A 10,416-nucleotide genomic window follows, 5' to 3' on the forward strand; every position below is an offset into this window, starting at 1 on the left:
GTTCTAAGGAAATGTAAAGTTGTGTGTCATCTGCATTTTGATAATAACTAATATCATGTTTGTTAATGTTATGGGGTAATGGAAGCATATAGAGTTTGAACAGTAAAGGCCCAAAAATTTATCTTTGAAGGACCCTGCAAGTTTTTTGATGTGTGGAGGAAGATGTACCAAATATAGGTAAGATCTAAAGATCGTATCATTTAGATAAGATTTAAACCAGTCTAAGCCACTAAGGCCTACCCAGCATGTCAAAAGCGGCACTTAAATTGAGCAGATAAAAGACTGAGAGTTTGTGTAACGATCTGCGCGATGCAGAGGATGGAGACGGACACAAATGATGAGGAGAGCGAGATTTATTAATGGGAATTTCATAAGCAGAGTCGTAATCACAGGCAGGGGTCATAACAGGCAGGCAGTTCGAACATGAAATATAAACAGGCATACTAACACAAGAACAAAACGAACGAGGCAGGGAACAAGAACAGGGAGTAAAACAACAGAGACCGTAAATACCAGACGGCAGCGAAGACAGAACACCAATCCACAAAATATCCGACAACCAACATGGGAGACACAGGGACTATAAATACACAGAACTGGACTAAACACAGGTGAAGACAATGACGACACGGGCGTGGCAGACAAGGGGAAACCATGGAGACAGACAAGCAGGGCGGGATCAAGGAGCAGGGAACAACACAGACCCAAGGAAGGCTTTGATATACAAATTGTGAGAATGGCTTAATGTAAAAAGGGTAGGTAAAATAAGCTACAAGCTTCAACCTATACCTTTTCGGTTATATGTATTTTGCTGACAGGTTTATTTATAACTGAGGTTGTGTTGTTGTTTTGTTTGTTTTGTTGGTATATATATTCTTTTTGATTGTGGAGCACATAACCAAAATAAAAACTTTTCAAACTTCAAACTTCAACTTCAAGGAACAGGGAAACCGGAGTGACAGCTAGGAGATGGGGGCGTAGCCTTATGTGACAGTTTGCCTTCATCTTTATTCAATTTATGACCTTAACTAATGCTTTCAGTGTTGTAGATGGTTCTGAAACTAGACTCAATAGTGTCATTTATTTGGTTTGCTTTAACGTAATCATTCAACTGGGTCGACAAAACCTTTCAATAATTTTGCAAAGTAAAGGAATGTTAGATATAGGTCGAAACTTATTGAGAATTGTGGGATCAAGATTTTTTTTGTAGTGGTTTAACCACTGGAGTATACTAGGTATACTAAGAATACTAGGTAATTCTCCCAGTTGCAGAGACTGATTAAAAATCCTTAGAGCATCGGTAGATAATGAATTCAGAGCTTGCTTAAATAAGTATGCCGATTAAGGGTCCAGTTCACGCATGGAGGATTTTAGTGATGAAAACACATCAAATAGCCATGTCAATTTCCTGGAAACAAGACATATTACAGTTATGGTGATTAACTGATAATAGGGTTGATAATCATATTTATTTTCACAGAGGCTGTTCACTAAATGGACAGTTGGCTGTCCTGGAGTTTACAAATGTAGCTACTGTGATACTTTGCTATTTAGTACATTCCAAGTTATGTCTTACACACAAATAAACAGTATGACATGACAAGCCAACAGTGCATACACATAGGCTTTGTCTCACAGTTATCAAGTTACAGAATGTTGATATAGCTAGTTACAGTGTAATTAGCTGTCAACTGTTTTTTACTGTTTATTTAGATAATATCTTTAATAGCCCAATCTTTAATTAGGCACAAAGCCTAAATTCTATACTTAAGGATGTTTTTTCAATTCTTATGGCACATTTGTTTTAGTTTATAAAGCCAACTGGGAATCCCTATTCCCCAAGTTTAATAATCACCCCAGTTTTCTAACTTGTTCGTTTCTAAAATGAATAAAATAATATGTTCTTACATGTAATGTTAGCATGACGTGTAAGTAAATACGTATTTACAAACCATAATTCATTCACATAGTTTGATGTTCTCAACAAATTATAGTGTCTGTTTGATTCCAATTTTGATCTCTGGGTGTAGACCAAATATACACCCATGCCGAAGGCAAAAATGTATCAAACAAAGGTTTTGTTGTTGTTATTGTATTATGATACAATCTAAAGCTATATTGTTTATATCTGTGAATCATGATGACAAACATTATTTAGCAATAAGATGTGTTTAGCATCTTCTTTTCAGAGTAAATGGCTACTGCAAAATTAGGTCAGTACTAATTCATTCCTGTAGTCATTGGACTTTTCACTGGACAACATCATCTGAAAACAGAGGATTTTCTTTTCCTTTTTGTGTTTACCCATGTCTGGTAACCAAGCCCTAGATCCAACAGAACCCTACACTCACTTGTGTTGGTTTCTATATGTGCTCATAAGTGAGTCACTGCGTCTCTTTCTGACTTCAGCCACTCCTGTTTGCCAAACAGCTCACTGCCTTTGGTACATTGGGCTACATTTGGCTGCTATCAGGTTGTCATGATAGGTTGTCATGATAATACCTGAAATGTATTAGTCCAGTATATCTTTAGGGGGGTAATGGCCTTGATCCTTAAGGCCAAACCTCAAGCTCTGAGATAATGAGATTAGAAAATCTACTCCCTTATTCGGTCAATACTATGTAATGATTTCTGCCAATATATGTTTCAGGATGAGGAAAATTATTTCAGTTGTTTGGCGATCGATTAGCCAATTAGTTAACTCTGCAAATTCATTCCAGGACATTCAATAGGTTCATAGGATATTCACAGGTTGAGTCTGATTCTAATCCATGCCAAGACGCCATACATCATTAATGGCTATGTTATAAGTGTACTGAACTAGCATGTACCCATCCAGAAATACATAATAGTTGGTCATTATGGTATATTGCTGTTCATGATAATATAAATAATGATTATTTACACAATGCATTCTGCCACTTAATAAAATCCATACTATAAAGTACATATACATTTTTCATCATGAATCTACTTCGAAATACAATGCAGTTGATCCATTTTGTGACATTAACAGTTGCTGTACAAATTATTCATGGGTTGTCAGTGGCAGGCCTTTAGGTAAATTTGTGCAATAATAATTGAATATAAAGTAGAAAAAATCTGGGGTGCATTTCCCAAAATGTTCGTAACCTCATAATTAAGAACATTTATTTTATGAGTGTTTCCTGAAACTCTTTGTAATTAATGTCGTACTTAAATTGTTCAAAACGTGAGTTTTGTGACTCATTCGTAACTCACTAAGTACTTCTTAACTCGAAGCTCATGTGCAGTTCTAACTGAAATAGGATATAGGCCTCTAACTTCCCTTGCGCTGGTTTTAAGCACGGCATTAGTACATTTGCTATTATAAAAACATGAAAATGTGGAACTTCATATTTATTGTGAATTTCATATTTATTGCGAATTTCATTTATTTATTGTGAAAAAGCAAAGCTACTAGCAGAATTAAATTAACTTTGGTTGTATGAATCATGGTTTGGTGACGTCACAATAACCAACTATGGAGGTCTTTTAGTTCAAATCTGAGCATAAATATACATTGTTTCATTTTATTTCAGGGTTTAAATCAATTAATTCATCAAACAAACAATGATGATAGAAGTGCATGAGATTATTCATTGATGTACACAGTTAATTAAATATTTTCAATTGAATAAAATGCTTTTTCCAATGTAGTAGTAATAGTAGTAAATAGTACAAATATTTAAAAAATCTATTAAATTGTCACGTAGGGCTACGCCTCCCTCTCTAGCTGTCACTCCAGTTTCCCTGCTCCTCGTGTCTGTGTTCCCTGCTTGTCTGTTACCATGGTTTACCTCTGTCTGCCACACCCGTGTCGTCATAGGCGTGCAGACATAGACATCAGGTGGTGCTAAAGCACCACCAACTCTGCCTTTTATCAACGAAAGTGCCCTTTTGAAAGTTTGGTATAAAAAAAAGATATATTATTATTATTATTATTATTATTATTATTATTAACATTTTACTGAGGTCTGTTTGAAACGATCTTCTTTTGAAAACCTTTAAAACAATGCCCTGAAATGAGCTACAACCTCGCACACACCCAACCTCTCTCTTCCTTTGTCACACCAGATGCGCTGCAGCAGCAGTTCAGTTCAGCGAGTGGAAGGAAGCGTCTTCAGCACAGCACGCACGGTCACAGATAGGCTTCTTCTCCTATGCCCCACCAGCCAGGTCACATACACATCAAGTAAAATTGTGCCGTTTGCCCTCTAAGCCCAACGTGAAATAATTTTGTTGTGCAGTAAAATGTCTCGTACAGCACCAAACTACTAAACATTTTAGCCGATTGGTCACCTGATAAACTAGTCGCTCTAGCCCAAATCAATGATAGATAACGTGAGGACGACCACATACAAATAATTAAGGTAGAGTTTGCAAATCTATGTGGTAAGCTGAACGTTTTCTGTTGTATAGGTTTTTATAATGAAGTGTTCCACATGTGCTAAAAAGTGCCCTTTTCCCCCCCTGAGCACTTGCCCCCTAAAATGTCTATGCACGCCACTTCGTGTCATCATTGTCTCCACCTGTGTCTTGTTAGTTCCGTGTATTTATTGTCCCTGTGTTCCCCTAGTCTGGTATCGGTTGTTTTGTTGGATTAGTCAGTTTGTGCTCTTTGGTATTCCTGCACTTCTGTATTTTGGTTTGTTTGTTCTCATGCTCTGTGTTTTGTATTCTACGTTCCCTGGTTTGTGAGTATTGTTTCCCTTTGCGTTTATACCTGCCTGTTTGTGTCCTCTTCCTAGCTCTGTAGCGCGAGCTATGTTACATAAAAAAATGAATTCTCTGCAAAGAAATGACTACAGTTAGCATAATAAGCTTGACATGACATAACCAATCAAATGGACCGATTAATCATTTACACATATAAGTAACTTTGAGTAAGGCCAGACTAAAGTGACACTAATGATGGATTTCTGCAGACTCCTGTGTTGCCCATGAGCAAAGCAAAGCTGCTGTGAACATGCTGTGACTAAAGCCCTGCTGTGCCATGAACCTTTTTAAGGTCAGCCCTTGTGTAAACTTGCCAAGTAAACCAGGGGTACGTTTCCTGATAACGAATGATCTTAGAGATTTACGAACAACTTTAAGAATGATGTCACTTGAACAATGCCAGTTTTGAGAGTATTTCCCAAAAGTCTTCTTAGTCTCCAAATTCCAAATTTACGAACGAGTTTTAAGTAGATCTATTTTTGCCTCTGCATTTATGCTAGTCAAAAACTGAACCACCAATTTACATACATTTTTCGTTTTTCATTTCATAAAAATATAATTAGGAAAATAATTAATAAATTAATTAATGAGTAACTTTACACTTTCAATTATAATCCATTGTATATCAAGCCTATAAATATGTGCGCAAACTGCACCACAAATGGGATTTTTCAAAGGACTAACTCACCCAACAAAATGAATGAATGAATGAATGAATGAATCTTCAACTTATAGAGCGCCTTTTTAGATACCCAAGGTCGCTTTACAATTTTAATACACAGACACTCAGACAACTGCTTTTTATTGGACATGGAGAGGCACAGACACACACTCAGGGAGAAATTGTCAGGGAATCAGGGAATGCCAAGCTATGGAATAGTAGGAATATGAATAGTTTCATGTGTTAGGGCAAACAGACATGTTAACCATCACTCCTGAGGTGCAGTGTTTATCGGGCATTGGTGTGATTGTGGTGTCTTTGAAACAAGATGGAAACTACCTCCAACTCTAGTCGACGACCCAGGGAAGACTGTGGACAGATAGTGAGCATGTTTTTAGGTAGGAAAGGGAGGGAGATCAGATCTGTGTTTGAAACTTTTGTGGTCATGGGTTTAATGTGCCAAATGACACATTTCTTCAGACACATTCAGACATGATAAAGAATTTGGTAGCAATCAAAGGTTTAAATGCCACAACAGAGGAGTGATAATCACAATTGTGAAGATGAGAACACAAAATATAAAACTCAATTTGGTTTCGTGCCATAGAATTTGGAGGCTTCATTGTGTGTGCAAATATTTGCCTAAGAATAGGCTGGATAATATTTACTTGTTGACGCCCAGCTGTGAGACGATGCCGCCAAAAAAACCTAAAAATAAAAAATTAATTGCAATTTTAAACTGAGGCAGTATTTTTCGAGCCCAACCTGCCCTGACCCTTCAAACCTGCCAATGGCAAGCTGTGTGAGAATTATTCATACTGAAGTGATGCACATCAAATAAAAGAAATAAGGTGTGGAGTGTGAAAAGTGCTGCGTAATACCTGTGAGTGACTGTGTACTCAGGTGTGTTTGCTGATTTCCTAAATGCAAGTCCCAGGTATGTCAGGAGAAACTATAAGATATCATTTTATTCTGTGTTTTACAAGACAACTAGGTAAGCCTAGTTTCGTTTGACTGGAATCTCAGCATTTCTCATGCAAGCGTCTGTTTCATGCCATTTCTAATTATTTTGTGATTCTGTCAACCATACTGTCATCCATATGACAATTAGGACAATAGAAGATCTCTAAAAGAGGCATATTATTTGAGATATTCTTTATCTTACTCAAATGATATTACAATTACAATATTACAATTTACAATGATTCTGTTAAGTCTGAGAATAGCACTCAAAAGGTCATTGTTAATTTCAGTGAATTTTATCAGGTATACAGGTGAGGCAGCTATAGATTTTACTTATGACTGATAAGCCAACTTTCACCTTCAGACCAATGGATCCTCCCCAGGAGATAAAATATTTGTGGAAAGTAAAAATGAAAGACATGTGCCCTTCACATGCAGTCTTAAGAAGTGGACTGTGGAGCAGGCCTTAGCAGAACATTTTAGAAAATGGAAATGGAACAACCACAACTCGACCACCAACACCACTCAGCTATTCTTTCACATTGCAATTTTTCACAAAGTTGAAATGCTGAAATTGTTGTAATTTTGAAAACATTTACACTGTTAAAATTAATGTTGTGCTACTGAGCTAAGATTTTTTTTATTTCTAGTTTCCAATTTGACCTCTTTCTCAATAAAACCTCTTATATTGTTTGGCTTTAGGATTAGCAATTTTTATTGGTATCCAGTGTATTTTTTTCCTGTAGACACAAAGTTGTATTCATTAATCATAAAGGCTGGCTTGTCTTGTATGTTACAGCACATGTAGTGCTCTGCATCATCAAGATCATCTGTAGCAAGGTGATGTATTATGTGGCATATACAGAAGTAATTCCTTCTGTAATAATATTGAAATTCTTTAGTATTCTTGTCATGATTGAGGAATTTAGGTATAAAGTCCAAAAGACACCAGCACAACTTTGGCATTGTGGCTTGCTGACTTTTGTTTGTCAATAGGTGTGCCGTTTCTCCTAGGGATCCCTCCTGAGTTTTGTTTTTGCTCCTATCTGATTAATCGCTGTGTATATAGGATATCCCATTTATTATTGTACAATGTTTTGCATAGGTAGACAATACATGAGTAATTGTATTTGAGTACTCTAGAAGTATTACTTTGGAAGGCCGGCAATATACTCTTGCATTATTACAACTAAATTACATTTTCCAAACAAACAAAACACTACTCCTATTACTTTGTACATTTTCAAAGTACAAATGATGAACTTTAAAAGTTTGTGCTGTCACGGTACAGCCCCTGACCCTCCCTCCCCTGGGGTGTGTCTGCATGTGTATTTTTGTCTATGTATGTTGGCTTCTGTGTGTGCATCTTGAGTGTTCGTCTGTATTATTCGTAGTACCTGTCTCTTGTCTCATCATCGTGATATGTTGACCTTGTGTCTTGTAATTGTTCATGTATTTAGGTGTGTGTGTGTTGGCTGTGTTCCTTCTTCTTCATTGTCGATGTCTTTGGTGTTGTCCGACTGTTTCCTGACCAAGTCTACGTTAAAGTAAATAAATGTTGTATGTTCAAAACTGCTCTTGCCTCGCAGCCTGCCTTTGAAACCTTGCATTACATGTGCTCTTTTTATTTTGTCAATCAGTTGCTGCACAGATAAATTTATTTATAAATGTTATTTATTTAAACAAACGCAGACTGGTTTAAAATTAAACACCACATAACACCAAAAATCTTATTTTATATCTTATTTTATTTTAATATTAAATACCTGAGTAAATGTAGGTTCTTTCTCTTATGCATATTATTTGTGTCACTGAGTGCGCGTCAAGAAACGAGGTGGCAGAGAACGAAGATATACACTTTTACACTTTTATTCTTAGTGAAGCGCAGACAGCGCACGTAGAACATAACTCACACGATATGTGAATGACTCAAACAAAGATGAGCACAAGACGTTACACACACTATACATTTCAACTAACGAGCACCGCATGCAACACGTTAGACTAATGACATGGGTGAACACACACAAACACACACACAAAACCACACCCCCACATGTACATACACAGATGCGGACTATGTAGACACACCCCCAAGGGGAGGGGTCCGGGGCTGTAACGTGGCAGAGCCCCCCACCAAGGGCACTACCCGTCCCGGGGTGCCAGCAAAGTTATAACGCCCCGGACCCACATCAATGGACGGGTCCGAAGCCACCAGTGACGCGTCCGGGAGGGATCTGGCCCCGGTGGAGACTTTGCCATGAACAGCCTAGAACACACTTCCTGGGAAGACAGGGGAAAAGACATTAGACACACACAACGGTACATTTACAAAAACGCAGACGGGCACATTTATTACCATGGGCACAAAAGTGAAAAGGGAATTAGGGAGAAACACTTGGACAGACACAAACACAGCCACAGGTAAACATTGAAACTGTAACAGGCTTCACGCTTGCAGGAGGGCTGCCAGGGGAGAAAACCCTCCCTGGGCTGCAGGCGCTGCAGTGGGTGGTCCTCTTCCTGCCCTTGCCACAAATCCTCCGCCGGGTGTGGCACTGCTGGCAGATGCCCCTGCAGCCTTCTCGGTGGGCACGCGACCAGTCTCTCTGGAAGCCATCGAGGGGCGCGCCGCAGGGTACGCCTGCCAACGCTCGCTCTCCTCCCTCCGAGAACCCAACTGGGGAACCCCACCTCCCCTTGGTGGTCGTTCCTCTGCTCTGGTCATGTGTGCTGGTTCCTCCACCTCCATCTCTCCCTCCGAGGTGCCCGAGCTCCACCTCATTGGCTCCTCCGGGGTGTAGCACCAGGAGCGGTCCATGTCACTCACCTTGGAACGGGAAAGATGAACGCCCTCTGTCGAAACTTTCTTCTCCTTCATGGTGTCCCCAGAGTATTCCGATGGGGATGGGCTCACCTCCTCCCCCTCAGTGTAGGATTTGCCCTCTGAGTACTCAGACGGAAGCGGTCTGCCCTCCTCTCCCTCACACTCCATGAGGTCCGAGCACTCGGATGGAGGGGGGCTCACCTCTTCCCCATAGGACTCTGTGGGGTTGGAGCACTCGGATGGAGGGGGACTCGCCTCACCCCCATAATATAACGTAGGGGAGGAGCATTCAGACGGAGTACTACCTCACCGTACATCCGTACTACATCCTCACCGTAGTACTCGGTAGGGACAGAGTACAGGGATGGAGGAGGGCTAACCTCTTCTTCACCCTCTCTGTAATATTCGGTGGGGGCCGAGTATACTGACGGAGGGGAGATTTCCTCCTCCGGGGGTTTCGGAGTCATCTCCGTGGTGAGGATTGCAAATGATCCTGCTCTCAGGTGAGAGGAGTCTCTGGTCGGGGGTCGGGGGATTCTGCACTTGCCTCCGTCTTGGCCTCCTGAGCCTGATGCAGCAGTCTTGCACAAACGGGGTCTTGCTGCATCTCTGCGACTGTCACGGGGGCCTTGTGGAGGCGTACAGGGAAAGCGGCGTGATGGTGCCTACTTGCCCTCTTCCCCTTCTTTGCGCGCGATGTGTAGCTTGGCATTTCTTTGGTCAGATCGTCTTTCTGTGACGCTGAGTGCGTGTCAAGAAACGAGGCGGCACAGAACGAAGGTATAGACTTTTACACTTTTATTCTTAGTGAAGCACAGACAGTGCATGTAGAACATAACACATACGATACGTGAATGACTCATACAAACACGAGCACAAGACGTTACACACACACACACACACTTTATAAACCGCATGAAACACGTTAGACTAATGACACGGGTGAACACACACACACACACACACACACACACACACACATACCCCCACATGTACATACATGGACTCGAACTACATAGACACACCCCCAAGGGGAGTGGTTCGGGGCTGTAACGTGACATTATTACAAACCGGATTCCAAAAAGTTGGGACACTAAACAAATTGTGAATAAAAACTGAATGCAATGAGGAGCCAACATCTATTTTATTTAGAATAGAACACAGATCAAAAGTTTAAACTGAGAGAATGTATAATTTTAAGGGAAAAATATGTTCAACCGTCTTGGGC

This window comes from Brachyhypopomus gauderio, chromosome 12 (assembly GCF_052324685.1).
Source record: "Brachyhypopomus gauderio isolate BG-103 chromosome 12, BGAUD_0.2, whole genome shotgun sequence".
NCBI lineage: Eukaryota > Metazoa > Chordata > Actinopteri > Gymnotiformes > Hypopomidae > Brachyhypopomus > Brachyhypopomus gauderio.